Below are 16,930 nucleotides of genomic sequence, written 5' to 3' on the forward strand. Positions count from 1 at the left end.
GGAGGAAGGCCAGTAATAAAGTCCAATGAGATATGGGACCGGGGTCTGTGGGGAACAGGTAAAGGGTGAAGGAGTCCTTGAGGGCGGAGGTGAGAAGATTTGCCCTGGCAGCACACGGGGCAGGCATTGACGAAAGTGGCAACGTCTTCTCTTATGGTAGGCCACCAGAACTTACGCTGGATGAACTCCAAGGTGCGACCTACGCCCGGGTGACAGGTGAGGCGAGAGGAGTGCCCCCACAGAAGGACCTGAGTCCTCACTGCCTTGGGGACAAACAACCGATTGGCAGGACCTCCTTTCGGGTCCGGTTCGATAGCTTGAGCTCGTCTCACGGTATCCTCAACTTGCCACGAGATCGGAGCGACGATCTTAGCAGCAGGAAGGACAGGCATGTCCGTGTCATCTCGAATGGCAGGAGCGTAGACTCGGGACAGGGCATCCGGTTTGAGATTCTTCGACCCGGGCCGATAGGTGAGGATAAACTGGAATCGACTGAAGAAGAGAGACCATCTAGCTTGTCTAGAGTTCAACCGCTTCGCCTGCTGGATATACTCCAGATTTTTGTGGTCCGTAAGCACTTGAAACGGGTGAGAAGCCCCCTCGAGCCAGTGTCTCCATTCCTTCAATGCCATCTTAACCGCTAGGAGTTCACGATCCCCCACATCGTAGTTCCTCTCAGCCGGGCTAAGCCGGTGTGAGAAGAAAGCGCACGGATGAAGCTTCTTGTCTTCACCCCTCTGAGACAGGACAGCTCCAACACCAACCTCTGATGCGTCTACCTCCACCACAAACGGTTCATCCGTAGTCTGTAGTATCAGGATGGGAGCAGAGAGGACGCGCTGCTTGAGTCCTTGGAAGGCCGTCTCAGCTTCTCTTCCCCACAAAAACCTTGCATTGCCACCCTTGGTTAAAGCTGAGAGAGGGGCTGCCACCAAGCTGAAGTTCTTGATGAACTTGCGGTAAAAGTTTGTGAAGCCCAGGAAACGCTGAACTTCCTTAATGGATTTGGGAGTGGGCCAATCCGCTACCGCCCCTACCTTCCTGGGGTCCATTTGGACTCGACCGGGTTCCACTACAAATCCCAGGAATTGTACTCGGGATGAATGGAATTCACATTTTTCCGGCTTAACGTACAGATGGCTGTCTAGGAGGCGTTTGAGTACTTGTCTGACATGCTTTGTGTGTTCTTGAAGGGAGCTCGAAAAGATGAGGATGTCATCCAAGTAAACGAAAACAAATATGTTAAGCATATCCCTAAGCACATCGTTTATGAGCGCTTGGAACACCGCTGGGGCGTTGGTCAGGCCGAAGGGCATCACCAAGTATTCATAGCGACCAGTAGGCGTGTTGAAAGCGGTCTTCCACTCGTCACCAGGTCTGATCCGCACAAGATGGTATGCGTTCCGCAGGTCAAGCTTAGTGAAAACAACTGCTTCCTGGAGCAGCTCGAAGGCTGTGGCCATAAGGGGTAGCGGGTAACGGTTACGGACGGTTATGGCATTGAGTCCCCAGTAGTCGATGCAGGGACGTAATCCACCGTCTTTCTTGGCCACAAAGAAAAACCCTGCTCCCGCCGGGGAGGTGGATGGACGCATGAGGCCTGCTTCCAGAGCGTCCTTGATGTAGGTATCCATAGCAGCTCGTTCGGGTGGAGATAGGGAAAGATCCGACCCCTGGGGGGGCAAGTGCCCGGAAACAGGTCGATGGGGCAATCATAAGGTCTATGGGGTGGTAGCATGGTGGCCCTCTGTTTGCTAAACACCAGTTTGAGGTCATGGTAACACTCGGGAACTCGGGTCAGGTCGATGGATTCTAAAGACTCGGGAGTAGAACTCGGGAATTCGGGAAAATACAAGTAGCTTGGCACGTAGGACCCCACTGCTTGATAGTGCCCACAGACCAGTCGATGTGAGGTTTATGGCTGTGAAGCCAGGGGTATCCAAGGACGAGAGGGAACTCGGAACAGGAGATCAAATGAAAGTTCATCAATTCCTGGTGTTGTGAAACTGAAAGTCGCAAGGAGGTAGTGACATGAGTGACAAGTCCAGATCCCAAAGGGCTTCCATCCAATGTAGTAACCCTCATGGGGTCACTTAGAGGTTCAGAGGGAACGCTATTCTCCTTCGCCCAGACACCATCCATGAAGTTACCTGCGGCTCCAGAGTCTACCAAGGCTTGAAGGTGAAGCTTGTTGTTGTCCCAGCAAAGGGTGACTGGAATGAGCAGACGGGAGTTGGACGGAGGTTATGTTTCCCGTTACAGTTCCTCCCGGTCTGTACGGGACAGAGCGTTTCCCTGGAGCCCGGGACACGTGGAACGGAAATGGCCCGGTTTTCCGCAATATAGACAGCGTCGCTCCCTCATCCGGCGGTCTCTCTCAGCCTGGGAGATGCATCCAATCTGCATGGGTTCCGGTGGAGCCAGCGAGGATAAAGGTGGGGACTCGGAGCTGGGACTGATAGGGGCTAGAGGTCTACGGTTGAGTTCTCTCTCAGACGCTGGTCAATGCGTGAGGCCAACTTGATCAGGGACTCGAGATTGTCCGGTGGTTCCCGAGTGGCCAGTTCATCTTGGATAGTGTCAGAAAGGCCTTTCAGAAAGCACACCGTGAGCGCCTCGTTGTTCCAGCCACTCGCTGCTGCCACCGTGCGGAACTGGATGGCATAGTCCGTCACGCTGCGCCGACCTTGGTGGAGAGTCAGGAGCTGTTTGGCTGAGTCAGGACCACTGCTTGGGCCTTGAAACACTCGTTTGAATTCCTCAGCAAAGGCAGAGTAGCTGGCACAGCAGGAACTATGGGCTCTGTGTTTCTGTCAGGACCCGGTTACGAACCCGGGTCTCCGGAGTGAGAAACAGTCACTTAACCAACTGAGCCACGAATAGTCGGCAGAACCCAGAAGATGAGGCAAACACAGCAGTACTTGAGACGGTGTATTTAATAAAGTAAAAAGTGAAGTCCTTCAGGAAAACATGTAACTCCACAACCTCAAAAGGAATTCCACAAGAACAAGGTAATCCACAAGGTAATCCTCCAAGACAAAAAGGTAAATCCACAAGGTGGTAGGTATAGCATAAAAAGCCTCAAAAGATACTCAAAAATAAATAAACAAGAACAAAAAACAGAATTCCACAAGAGCGTCCACCGGGATCAACAAGAGTTCACAGAATACTAGGGCTGGGTGCTAACATACAAACACAGAGCAAAGAACTGAGGGAAACTAAGGGTTTAAATACAATCAGGGGAAACGAGGCACAGGTGCAAATAATAATGGGGATCAAGGGAAAGCAAAAGGTCAAAAAGCACAATGGGGGCATCTAGTGACCAAAAACCGGAACAACCCTGGCCAAATCCTGACAACATGTCCCTGGGGCTGTAAATTGTTGATCTCCCCTTCTAAGATGGAGAAGCTGTCATCGTTAAAGTATGGGGGTTCTATTGGGGGTATATAGGTCGCACACATGAGGACATTTTTCTCTGTTGAGATAATTTCCTTATTCATTTCTAGACAGATATAAAATGTTCCTGTTTTGACTAATTTAATAGAGTGGGTTAGGTTTGCTCTATACCAAATTAGCACATCCCCTGGGTCTCTTCCCTGTTTCATACCTGGTAGTTTGGTGGATGGGGCTACCACCTCTCTGTAGCCTAGAGGGCAACCAGTGGGTCTGTCTCCTTTATACCATATTTCTTGTAGGATGGATATTTCCAATTTCTTTGATGAAGTCTGGTGTTCCTGCTCTTTAGGTCAAAAACAGATGACCTCAAACTCTGTTTATTCCAGGATGAGACAGAAAAGGTGTAATCAGAAATCAGAGAAATCAGCCAAGGCCTCAGAAACAAAATTGTAGACCTCCACAAGTCTGGTTCATCCTTGGGAGCAATTTCCAAATGCCTGAAGGTACCACGTTCATCTGTACAAACAATACTACGCAAGTATAAACACCATGGGACCACGCAGCCGTGATTACCGCTCAGGAAGGAGATGTGTTCTGTCTCCTAGAGATGAACAATGTACTTTGGTGTGAAAAATGTGATACTTCCGACGCCGACAGAGATGGCCACCTCGCTTCGCGTTCCTAGGAAACTATGCAGTATTTAGTTTTTTTAAGTCATGCCAACAGAAACAAACATCTTTCTGGTACATTGAACCCCAGGTAATCTAAGGTTTCATTACAAACAGTCTGGGAAGAACTACTGAATATAAGAGCAACGCCCTGAACAAACAACTCACCATCAGTACGACCAGGAATATGACTTTCGCTTGGAAGCGGATCCTGTGTTCTGCCTTCCACCCAGGACAACGGAATGGATCCCAGCCTGCGACCCAAAACAATGACGTCGTAAAAGACGCAAACAAAGCAGTCTTCTGTTCAGGCTCCAGAGACGGGCACATCGCGCACCACTCCCTAGCATACTACTCGCCAATGTCCAGTCTCTTGACAACAAGGTTGATGAAATCCGAGCAAGGGTAGCATTCCAGAGAGACATCAGAGACTAACGCTCTTTGCTTCACGGAAACATGACTCACTCGAGAGACGCTAACGGAAATCCTGTCGAGCTGTATCACCGCCTGGTATGGCAACTGCTCCGCCCACAACCATAAGGCTCTCCAGAGGGTAGTGAGGTCTGCACAATGCATCACCGGGGACAAACTACCTGCCCTCTAGGACACCTACACCACCCGATGTCACAGGAAGGCCATAAAGATCATCAAGGACAACAAGCAACCGAGCCGCTGCCTGTTCACCCCACTATCATCCAGAAGGCTAGGTCAGTACAGGTGCTTCAAAGCAGGGACCGAGAGACTGAAAAACAGCTTCTATCTCAAGGCCATCAGACTGTTAAACAGCCACCACTAACATTGAGTGGCTGCTTCCAACATACTGACTCAACTCCAGCTACTTTAATAATGGGAATTGATGGAAATTGATGTAAAAATATATCACTAGCCACTTTAAACAATGCTACTTAATATAATGTTTACATACCATACATTACTCATCTCATATGTATATGTATATACTGTACTCTATATCATCTACTGCATCTTTATGTAATACATGTTTCACTAGCCACCTTAAACTATGCCACTTTGTTTACATACCTTACATTACTCATCTCATATGTATATACTGTACTCAATACCATCGACTGCATCTTGCCTATGCTGTTCTGTACCATCACTCGTTCTGTACCATCACTCATTCATGTACATATTCTTTATCCCTTTACACTTGTGTGTATAAGGTAGTAGTTTTGGAATTGTTAGGTTAGATCACTTGTTGATTATTACTGCATTGTCGGAACTAGAAGCACAAGCATTTGGCTACACTCGCATTAACATCTGCTATCCATGTGCATGTGACAAATACATTTGATTTGATTTTTGATTTGATTTGAAAATGCAAATCAATCCCAGAATAACAGCAAAGGACCTTGTGAAGATGCTGGAGGAAACAGGTACAGAAGTGTCTATATCCACAGTAAAACAAGTCCTATATCGACATAACCTGAATTGCCACTAAGCAAGGAAGAAGCCACTGTTCCAAAACCGATATAAAAAAGCCAGACTAAGATTTGCAACTGCACATGGGGACAAAGATCATACTTTTTGGAGAAATGTCCTCTGGTCTGATGGAACAAAAATAGAACTGTTTGGCCATAATGACTATCGTTATGTTTTTGGAGGAACACCATCCCAAAAGGGGAGGCATCATGTTGTGTGGGTGCTATGCTGCAGGAAGACTGGTGCACTTCACGAAATAGGTGGCATCATGAGGCAGGAAAATTATGTGGATACAGTGAGGGAAAAAAATATTTGATCCCCTGCTGATTTTGTTTGTCCACTGACAAAGAAATGAGTCTATAATCAGTCTATAATTTTAATGGTAGGTTTATTTGAACAATGAGAGACAGAATAACAACAATAAAATCCAGAAAAACGCATGTCAAAAATGTTATAAATTGATTTGCATTTTAAGAAGGGAAATAAGTATTTGACCTCCTCTCAATCAGAAAGATTTCTGGCTCCCAGGTGTCTTTTATACAGGTAACAAGCTGAGATTAGGAGCACACTCTTAAAGGGAGTGCTCCTAATCTCAGCTTGTTACCTGTAAAAGACACCTGTCCACAGAAGCAATCAATCAATCAGAATCCAAACTCTCCACCATGGCCAAGACCAAAGAGCTCTCCAGGGATGTCAGGGACAAGATTGTAGACCTACACAAGGCTGGAATGGGCTGCAAGACCATCGCCAAGCAGCTTGGTGAGAAGGTGACGACAGTTGGTGCGATTATTCGCAAATGGAAGAAACACAAAAGAACTGTCAATCTCCCTCGGCCTGGGGCTCCATGGAAGATCTCACCTCGTGGAGTTGCAATGATCATGAGAACGGTGAGAATCAGCCCAGAACTACACGGGGGATCTTGTCAATGATCTCAAAGGCAGCTGGGACCATAGTCACCAAGAAAACAATTGGTAAACACTACGCCGTGAAGGACTAAAATCCTGCAGTGCCTGCAAGGTCCCCCTGCTCAAGAAAGCACATATACATGCTCGACTGAAGTTTGCCAATGAACATCTGAATTATCTAGAAGACAACTGGGTGAAAGTGTTGTGGTCAGATGAGACCAAAATGGAGCTCTTTGGCATCAACTCAACTCACCCTGTTTGGCGGAGGAGGAATGCTGCCTATGACCCCAAGAACGCCATCCCCACCGTCAAACATGGAGGAGGAAACATTATGCTTTGGGGGTGTTTTTCTGCTAAGGGCACAGGACAACTTCACCGCATCAAAGGGACGATGGATGGGGCCATGTACCGTCAAATCTTGGGTGAGAACCTCCTTCCCTCAGCCAGGGCATTGAAAATGGGTTGTGGATGGGTATTCCAGCATGACAATGACCCAAAACACACGGCCAAGGCAACAAAGGAGTGGCTCAAGAGGAAGCACATTAAGGTCCTGGAGTGGCCTTGCCAGTCCCCAGACCTTAATCCCATAGAAGATCTGTGGAGGGAGTTGAAGGTTTGAGTTGCCAAACGTCAGCCTCGAAACCTTAATGACTTGGAGAAGATCTGCAAAGAGGACTGAGACAAAATCCCTCCTGAGATGTGTGCAAACCTGGTGGCCAACTACAAGAAAGGGTTTTGCCACCAAGTACTAAGTCATGTTTTGCAGAGGGGTCAAATAATTGTTTCCCTAATTAAAATGCAAATCAATTTATAACATTTTTGACATGCGTTTTTCTGGATTTTTTCCCCTCACTGTATATTGAAGCAACATCTCAAGACATCAGTCAGGAAGTTAAAGCTTGGTCTCAAATGGGTCTTCTAAATGGACAACGACCCCAAGCAAACTTCCAAAGTTGTGGCTTAAGGACAACAAAGTCAAGGTATTGGAGTGGCCATCACAAAACCCTGACCTCAATCCTATAGAAAATTTGTGGGCAGATCTGAAAAAGCATGTGCGAGCAAGGAGGCCTACAAACCTGACTTAGTTACACCAGCTCTGTGAGGAGGAATGGGCCAAAATTCACCCAACTTATTGTGGGAACCTTGTGGAATGCTACCTGAAACGTTTGACCCCAAGTTAAATCATTTAAAGGCAATGCTACCAAATACTAATTGAGTGTATGTAAACTTCTGAACCACTGGGAATGTGATAAATGAAATAAAAGCTGAAATAAATTTCACATTCTTAAAATAAAGTGGTGTTCCTAACTGACCTAAAATGGGAAATTTGTACTAGAATTAAATGTTGAGAATTGTGAAAAACTGAGTTTAAATCTATTTGGCTTAGGTGTATGTAAACTTCCGACTTCAAATGTAGAATAATAAAGATGTGAACTATCTTGGTAGATATTGTGGTCTGCAGCTTATGATAAGGTACTCTACCTCAGGCGAGCAATACTTCGAGATTTCTTTAATATTAGACATCGCGGACCAGCTGTTATTGACAAAAAGACACACACCCCACCCCTTGTCTTACCAGAGGTAGCGTCTCTGTTCTGCCGGTGCATGGAAAATCCCGCTAGCTCTATATTGTCTGTCTCTTCATTCAGCCAGGTCTCGGTGAAACATAAGATGTTACAGTTTTTAATGTCCCGTTGGTAGGATAAACTTAATCGTAGGTCATCAATAATATTGTCCAATGATTGCACGTTAGCAAGAAGAATGGAAGGCATTGGGAGTTTACTTGCTCACCTCCGGATTCTCAGAAGGATCCCCGATCTGTGTCCCCTTTTCCGGCATCTTTTCTTCACTCAAAAGGCGGGGATCTGGGCCTGTTCCAGTGAAAGCAGGATATCCTTCTCGTCGGACTCATTAACTTCTTGCGACTAGCAAACCCTTATCCGGGCGCGTAATCATAGCCTCAAATGCATTAGCATAACGCAGCTTTTCGTATTCATGAAAATCGCAAATGAAATGAAATAAATATATTCAAACACAAGCTTAGCCTTTTGTTAACAACACTGTCATCTCAGATTTGCAAAATATGCGTTACAGCCAACGCTAGACAAGCATTTGTGTAAGTTTATCATGGCATTATGCTATGCTAGGCTCTGCTGTCAGCAGGCAACATTTTCACGAAAATAAGAAAAGCAACAAAATTAAATCATTTACCTTTGAAGAACTTCAGATGCTTTCACTCAGGAGACTCCCAGTTAGATAGCAAATGTTCCTTTTTTCCAAAAAATAATATTTTTGTAGGCGAAAAAGCTCCCGTTTGTTCATCCTGCTTGGCTGAGAAATCGACCAAAAAATACTTAAACTATAATGCCAAACTTTTTTCAAAATTTGCTCCATAATATCGACAGAAACACTGCAAACGTTGTTTAGGATGCTTCCTCAAGGTGCAATTGGTTTCTCATAAGAAGCGATTGGAAAAATGGCTACCTCAGTATTTTACGCAAGATTTTCTCCGGGAGACACCATGTGACCACTCGCTATATATAGTCCCTTACAGCCATTCTCCAATGGAAATGCCTAAAAAGACGTCACAATGCTGTAGACACCTTGGGGAATGCGTGGAAAATGTAAGCTCATTCGTAGCTCATTCACAGCCATATAAGGAGTCATTGGCATGAGGCGGTTTCAAAAAATGCGGCACTTCCTGATTGGATTTTTATCTCGGTTTCGCCTGTAACATCAGTTCTGTGGCACTCACAGACAATATCTTTGCAGTTTTGGAAAAGCTGTCAATTATATGCATAGTCAAGCATCTTTTTGTGACAAAATATCTTGTTTAAAATGGGAACGTTTTTCATCCAAAAATTAAAATAGTGCCCCCTATATCCAAGAGGTTAAAGGAAAAAGTTTCTTCCAGTCCGCGGTGAGTAATCGCTTTTATGATGTCCGGAAGTCATTTTTGGTCATAAGAGACTGTAGCAGCAACATTATGTACACAATAAATTAAAAAATAAGTTACACAAAACACACAAAAAATACAAAAGAGCACAATTGTTTGGGAGAATGTAAAATGTCAACCATGTACTTCCGCACCATTTGCCACTGATGGTCTTTGGTAGTAATAGTGAATTGTGATTTGAATTGAAGGTTTTGATGTTGAGGTTAATATTCTGCATAAGTCCTTGCTTAAAAAATGCATGTTTATCCAGATTTATCCAACTATAATTCTATATTTTCTATGTATCTCTCTGTTCTCTCGCTCTCTCGCATGCGCTCTCTCTCGCACGCTCTCTCTCTCTCAAATTCAGATTGGTTTATTGGCATGAAATACAATTTGTAGATATTGCCAAAGCAGTACAGTGGTGCGGCATTTCAGTAAATACTGTGCAATGTGATGAGGATAATGAAATACAATTCATTTTAGTTGTAATAATAACATTTGAATAAATAGTACATATAGGATAATCATGTATACAGGTACAACACTACTGATGTTGTATTGTGTAATCTTCGGTCAAAACATTTAATTAGATAAAAATAAAATGATAAAAAACAAATAGAAAGAGTATGTCTGATATATAAATCAACAACATGTACATGGATGATGGTTCTTCTATGTATTAACAGTAAGTTATATAATGTAATTATGTAAATAATTCAGCAAATTAATGTTCATGGGATGTCCCTCAGACTATGGCAATCATATACAGTTGAAGTCAGAGGTTTACATACACCTTAGCCAAATTATCTTCCTGACTGATGTCTTGAGATGTTGCTTCAATATATCCACATAATTTCCCTTCCTCATGATGCCATCTATTTTGCTAAGTGCACCAGTCTCTCCTGCAGCAAAGCACTCCCACAACATGATGCTGCCACCCCCGTGCTTCACAGTTGGGATGGTGTTCTGCTTGCAAGCCTCCCCCTTTTTCCTCCAAACATAACGATGGTCATTATGGCTAAACAGTTCTATTTTTGTTTCATCAGACCAGAGGACATTTTTCCAAAAAAGTACGATCTTTGTCCCCATGTGCAGTTGCAAACCGTAGTCTGGCTTTTTTATATCGGTTTTGGAGCAGTGGCTTCTTCCTTGCTGAGCGGCCTTTCAGGTTATGTCGATATAGGACTCGTTTTTGTCACGACTTCTACCGAAGGTAACTCCTCTCCCTGTCCGGGCGGCGCTCGGCGTTCGGCGTCGCCGGTTTACTAGCCGCCACCGATCCCTTCTTTCTTTTCTGTTTGTTTTGTCTGTGATTTTTTTCACACCTGGTTTCATTTGCGTTTATTTCTGTGTGTATATAGGGTACCTGTTGCCTGCCTTAGTTCGTGCGGGATTAGACTTGTGTGTATTGCGCTCGATTGTATTTGATGTTTGTTGTTTTCACTATTACGCACGTGTATCTAAAGTGTCGGAACTGTGTTTGTTCCTCCGTGTGTTTCCACGAGTATTCGAGAGTGTAGTTTTGGGATTTTCATCTGCCATTTTTGTATTGGTGGACTATATTATTAAACAGGCTTCTCAGACATCCCTGCTCTCCTGCGCCTGACTCCTACACCTCTCACCGAGGCGCACGTTATCACAGTTTTACTGTGGATATAGATACTTTTGTACCTGTTCCTCCAGCACCTTCACAAGGTCCTTTGCTGTTATTCTGGGATTGATTTGCACTTTTCGAACCAAAGTACATTTGTCTCTAGGAGACAGAACACATCTCCTTCCTGAGTGGTGTGACGGCTGCGTGGTCCCATGGTGTTTATACTTGCGTGCTATTGTTTGTACAGATGAACGTGGTACCTTAAGGCTTTTGGAAATTGCTCCCAAGGATGAACCAGACTTGTGGAGGTCTACAATTCTTTTTCTGAGGTCTTGGCTGATTTATTTTCATTTGCCCATGATGTCAAGCAAAGAGGCACTGCATTTGAAGGTAGGCCTTGAAATACATACACAGGTACACCTCCAATTAACGCAAATGATGTCAGAAGCTTCTAAAGCTATGACATAATTTTCTGGAATTTCAAGCTGTTTAAAGGCACAGTCAACTTAGTGTATGTAAACTTCTGACCCACTGGAATTGTGATACAGTGAATTATAAGTGAAATAATCTGTTTGTAAACAATTGTTGGAAAAATGATGTGTGTCACGCACACATAAGTAATTGTCTTCACCGACTTGCCAAAACTATAGTTTGTTAAATAGAAATTTGTGGAGTGGTTGAAAAATGAGTTTGAATGACTCCAACCTAAGTGCATGTAAACTTCCGACTTGAACTGTACATATGATATTTGCAGTTTCTCCCTCACCCAGAATATTTCTCAGCTTTATGTCATTAGTAAATGCACCGAAGATGGGAACTGATTGAGATATTTTCTTTAAAAAGATTATCTTATTTGGGGTTATTTCTCACAGTAGAGGAAATGGTTCATCTCTGTCTCTACCTCCCCTGTCGTGCAGTGACCACATAGACGCTCCTCTTTGCGTAGCCATGTCGCTTTGTGTCACCCCCTTTTCTATAGCCAATTGGTGGTCGCTGAGCCTGTATTTGGTTGGGGTCTGTCTCTGTTTTGTAGCTCTGACAGTAGAGATATTCTTACAATTTTTATTCTCTTTTGAGGGCCAAATAGCAATTTAGTTTATTGTGTGTTTTTCTTTTCCCAATTTGTCAAAAAGGTTTTCATTTCTCAAACAGTTTGATTGATTTCTCTCTATGTTTGAATAATAGGGTTGTTTAGTGTTTTGAACAGTTGACATTCACAGTTCAGCTCTTTGGTTTCGAGTATTTTGAATTCTAAGAATGTTTTGGGGCTTAATTTCAAATGATGCCAAAATCTTTATATTTACAATTAAAGGGAATCTTCCGAGTTCCACTCTGTATGCATTAATCGGTACTTTCTTTTGGATATTTAGGACAATTATGCAGAATTCTGTATGTAGATTTTCTATTGAGTTTTTCTCCCAATGCTTACAATCATAATTATAGGTTGGACCCCAAACCTCGCTTCCATATAGTGCAATTAGTAAAATTACACTGTTGAATATTTTGCACCAGATTTGGAAAGGACTATATATTTTTTCGAATTGTATTGTTACGGAGTAAAATGCTTTGCGGGCTTTTTCTTTTAGTGCATTCTCTGCCAGACCAAATCCAACAGAGGCACTGATTTTTATTCCCAGGGTATGTTTAACCATGGTATTTCCTCATTTGAGTGTCTACTGCTCTGATTCCTGGCCTTTTTCTGGAAAATCAGGACTTTGGTTTTCTAAAAGTTGATGTTGTATTCCCAAAGAATGTTAAGTTGTTCCTGTAGACCTTGTTCTGTTGGTGACAGTAGGACAAGGTAATCTCCTCTCTCTGTGGTTCTCTCTCTCTGTGGCTCTTTCTCTCTCTCTCACTCGGTAGCGCTCCATCTCTCTGTGGCTCTGTCTCTCTCTGTGGCCCTTGCTCTTTCTCCCTCTGTGGCTTTCTCTGCCTCTCAGAGCAGAGGAGGTGGGGGGCTGCTGCGGTCCATAGCCTGTGTGTCTACTACAGTCCAGACAGGGGTCTGCGTCCAGAGCTTGGATCTCGACAGGGGTCTTGTCACACACACACACACACACACACACACACACACACACACACACACACACACACACACACACACACACACACACACACACACACACACACACACACAGCTGTTTAAGGCACAGCAGATGTTTAGTTCTGTTGTGTTTTCTCACTCTGAGCTGGACTGGAAGATTCCATTTCCAGCCTACATTGTGGTGGGTAGAGAAAAAAATTGTCTTGGCAGAGATAGATGAGAGGGCTGTGGTTGGCTGCACCCCAGCTGTTTCACAAATGTAATACGGAGACAAAGAGAGAAATGTTCCCTTTTTCCCTCGTTACGGTCTCAGTGATTTTCTAAAGTGGTAGAGTGAGCGAATGTTGGAGGATCTGTACTAGGGACATTCTGGATCAGATAATTCTACTTCTGTTTTCTGGAGAATAGATTTTCACCAGTGCAGTATTTTCAAAGTGTATGTGTGAGTCACTTCACATGTTCTCTCTGAGACACACTGCCGTGATTGGCTTCACATCACCCACTCACACTGGTCTCTCTCACTATTTGTTTCTCCTTCCTTGTTGCTCACTCGCTCTCGGACTCACATTTCTAATCTCTCTTTCTTTCGCTCTCTCCATTCTCATACACATTTTCTTTCACATGTAATCAAACAATCCTCCTCTCTCTCCCTCTCTGTTTCTGCCCCTGCTCCCACGCCATGTTATCTGCAGTTGGGCAGCGCTTGCCAAGGTGACTGGAACATGGTTTATGTGGAGGAGTCATTGACAGACACACAGTGTGGTGGCACGGCTAGCCTGGCACCACACTGAAGAGGCAGGGTGGCACAGAGAGGCACAGACCAGTAACCACACACCAATTCCCTTCTGATAGGATCCAGCTACAGCTTACAGACACAGGGGCACACTGGAGGGGGTTCACACCTGGCAAGGAATAAACAAGGAATTACTGATATTAGAATGGACATGTACCATAGAACATAACCTATCATTTGCAATTCATGAGTTCAGTTTCAATTAATCTCTAGCAAAGCTTGCACAGTGTATTGATGTATAATTTGCGTTGCTTGGTCTATTAGATTGGATGAATATAGTTAATAAACAGCCAGAGGTGTTGGAAGTACAGTTGATTGCAGCATATAGTCTAAAGGGTTCTTCTGGACCTCATGAAATATTGATTGATATCCACTTCCTTCCTGGTCAGCAACACCCAATCAGCAGTCCTCTACACTCTACTGTGTCCTCATCTTACCGCCACACATTTCCGAGACCAGCTGACTCCCATCCATTATTAATGACCGGAGTCTAAGTGAAAAACACCCCCCAAAGTATCCATTTACACCCATTTCCAAAAATATCTGAAAACAGGATGTCGGAAGCAAATTGGATAAATAATTTGGATTAAGAAGAGAGGTGTTTTTTTGCAGAGAAACAAGCTAAACGTTTAGCACTGTGCAGTACAACAAAGCAAACACTGAATTGTTGTTGTGAACGTGTGTTTTCAACAGACACTCTCAGATTGTCAAAGCGATATGAGACAAACATCTTCTATGTTTCAGGTTGGGTGAAACAAGACACACTCTTCCAACACCCACAGCATACTACATATAATTAAGTGCCTTCTGAAGTTATTCATACCCCTTGACTTCTAAAATGTTTTGTTGTGTTATAGCCCGAATTCAAAATCAATTAGATATGTTTTTCTCACCCATCTACACAAAATGCCCCATAATTACAAAGTGAAAACATGCTTGTAGACATTTTAGCATATGTATTGATAATGAAATAGAGAAATATCCAATTTACATAAGGATTCACACCCCTGAGTCAATACTTTGTAGAAGCACCTTTGGCAGCGCTTACAGCTATGAGTCTTTCTTGGTACGTTTCTAAGAGCTTTTGTTGATCATTGCTAAATAACCATTTTCAGGTTTTGCCATAGATTTTTTAAAAGTAGATTTAAGTCAAAACTGTAACTTATCCACTCAGGAACATTCACTGTCTTCTTGGTAAGCTACTCTAGTGTAGATTTGGCTAAGTGTTTTAGGTTATTGTCCTGTTGAAAGGTTAATTAATCTCCCAGTGTATTGAGGAAATCAGACTGAACCAGGTTTTCCTTTAGGATTTTGCCTGTGTTTAGCTCCATTCTGTTTATTTATTTTTTTATACTGAAAAACTCCCCAGTCCTTAACGATTACAAACATACCCATAACATGATACAGCCACTACTATGCTTGAAAATATGGAGAGTGGTACTCAGTAATGTGTTGTATTTTATTTGCCACAAACATAATGCTTTGTATTCAGGACAGAAAGGTAATTGCATTGCCACATTTTTTTTGTTGCAGTATTACTTTAGTGCCTTGTTGCAAACCGGATATTTTTTTATATATATTTTCTTCTGTACAGGCTTCCTTCTTTTCACTCAGTAATTTAGGTTAGTATTGTAGAGTAACTACAATGCTGTTTTCTCCTATCACGGCCATTAAACTCTAACTGTTTCAAAGTCACCATTGGCCTCATGGTGAAATCCTTGAGCGGTTTCTTTTCTCTCCAGCAACTTAGTTAGGAAGGATGCCTGTATCTTTGTAGTGACAAGGTGTATTGATACACCATCCAAAGTGTAATCAATAACTTCAATATGCTCAAAGGGATGTTGAATGTCTTCTTTTTTCACCCATCTACCAAAAGGTGCCCTTCTTTGCGAGGCATTGGAAAATCTCCCTGGTCTTTGTGGTTGAATCTGTGTTTGAAATTCACTGCTCAACTAAGGGACCTTCCAGGTAATTGTGTGTGTGGGGCATGCAAAACACCGTTATTGCATACAGAGTGAGTGCATGCAACCTATTTTGTGACTTGTTATGCAAATGTTTTAGGGTTGCTATTATTTAGGCTTGCTATATCAAAGGGGTTAAATACTTATTGCCTCAAGATATTTCTAATTTTTAATTAATTTGAAACATTTTAAAATAAAAAAACATAATTCCACTTTGACATTATGGGGTATAGTCTGTAGGTCAGTGACCAATACATCTCAATTTAATCTATTTTACATTACATTAAAACGTCAAATGGGAGTGAATACAATGTACAGTGCGCCTTCAGAAATAATTTAAAACACAGATTCAACCACAAAGACCAGGGAAGCACCTATTGGTTGATTTTTAAACCAAACGTTGAATATCTCTTTGGGTGTGGTGAAGTTATGAATTACACTTTGGATGGTGTATCAACACACCCAGTCACTACAAGGATACAGGCATCCTTCCTAATTCAGTTGCCGGAGAGGAAGGAAACCACTCAGGGATTTCACCATGAGGCCAATGGTGACTCTAAAACAGTTACAGAGTTTAATGGCTGTGAAAGGAGAAAACTGAGGATGGAATAGCAACATTGTTGGTGCTCCACAATACTAAACTATTCGACAGAGTGAAAAGAAGAAGTCTTTAGAGAATAAAAAATATTCCAAAACATGCATCCTGTTTGCAACAAGTCACTAAAGTAATGCTGTAAAAAAAATGGCAAAGCAATTAACTTTTTCCCTGCATAGAAAGTGTTATGTTTGGGAAAAATCCAATACAACACATTACTGAGTACAACTCTTCATATTTTCAAGCATAGTAGTGGCTGCCTCATGTTATGGGTATGCTTGTAATAGTTAGGGACTGGGGAGTTTTTCAGGATAAAAAATAAACAGAATAGAGCTAAGCACAGGCAAAATCCTAGAGGAAAACCTGATTCCGTCTGCTTATCCACCAGACATTGAAAGATGAATTCACCTTTCAGCAGGACAATCCAAAACACAAGGCCAAATCTACACCGGAGCTGTTTACCAAGATGACATTGAATGTTCCTGAGTTGCCTAATTACAGTTTTGACTTAAATCAGCTTTAAAATCTATGGCAAGACTTGAAAATGGGTATCTAGCAATGATCAACAACCAACTTGACAGATCATGAAGAAT

At 42.9% G+C, this 16,930-nt stretch overlaps 1 protein-coding gene across 1 annotated transcript in view; it reads left to right on the plus strand.

Annotated features, from left to right (window-relative positions):
• dok6 (docking protein 6) overlaps positions 1–16,930 on the plus strand; it is a 90,785-nt gene that overhangs the window by 69,076 nt on the left and 4,779 nt on the right. The gene's annotated exons all lie outside the window — the stretch shown is intronic.

This window comes from Oncorhynchus masou, chromosome 30 (assembly GCF_036934945.1).
Source record: "Oncorhynchus masou masou isolate Uvic2021 chromosome 30, UVic_Omas_1.1, whole genome shotgun sequence".
Taxonomy (NCBI): Eukaryota; Metazoa; Chordata; class Actinopteri; order Salmoniformes; family Salmonidae; genus Oncorhynchus; species Oncorhynchus masou.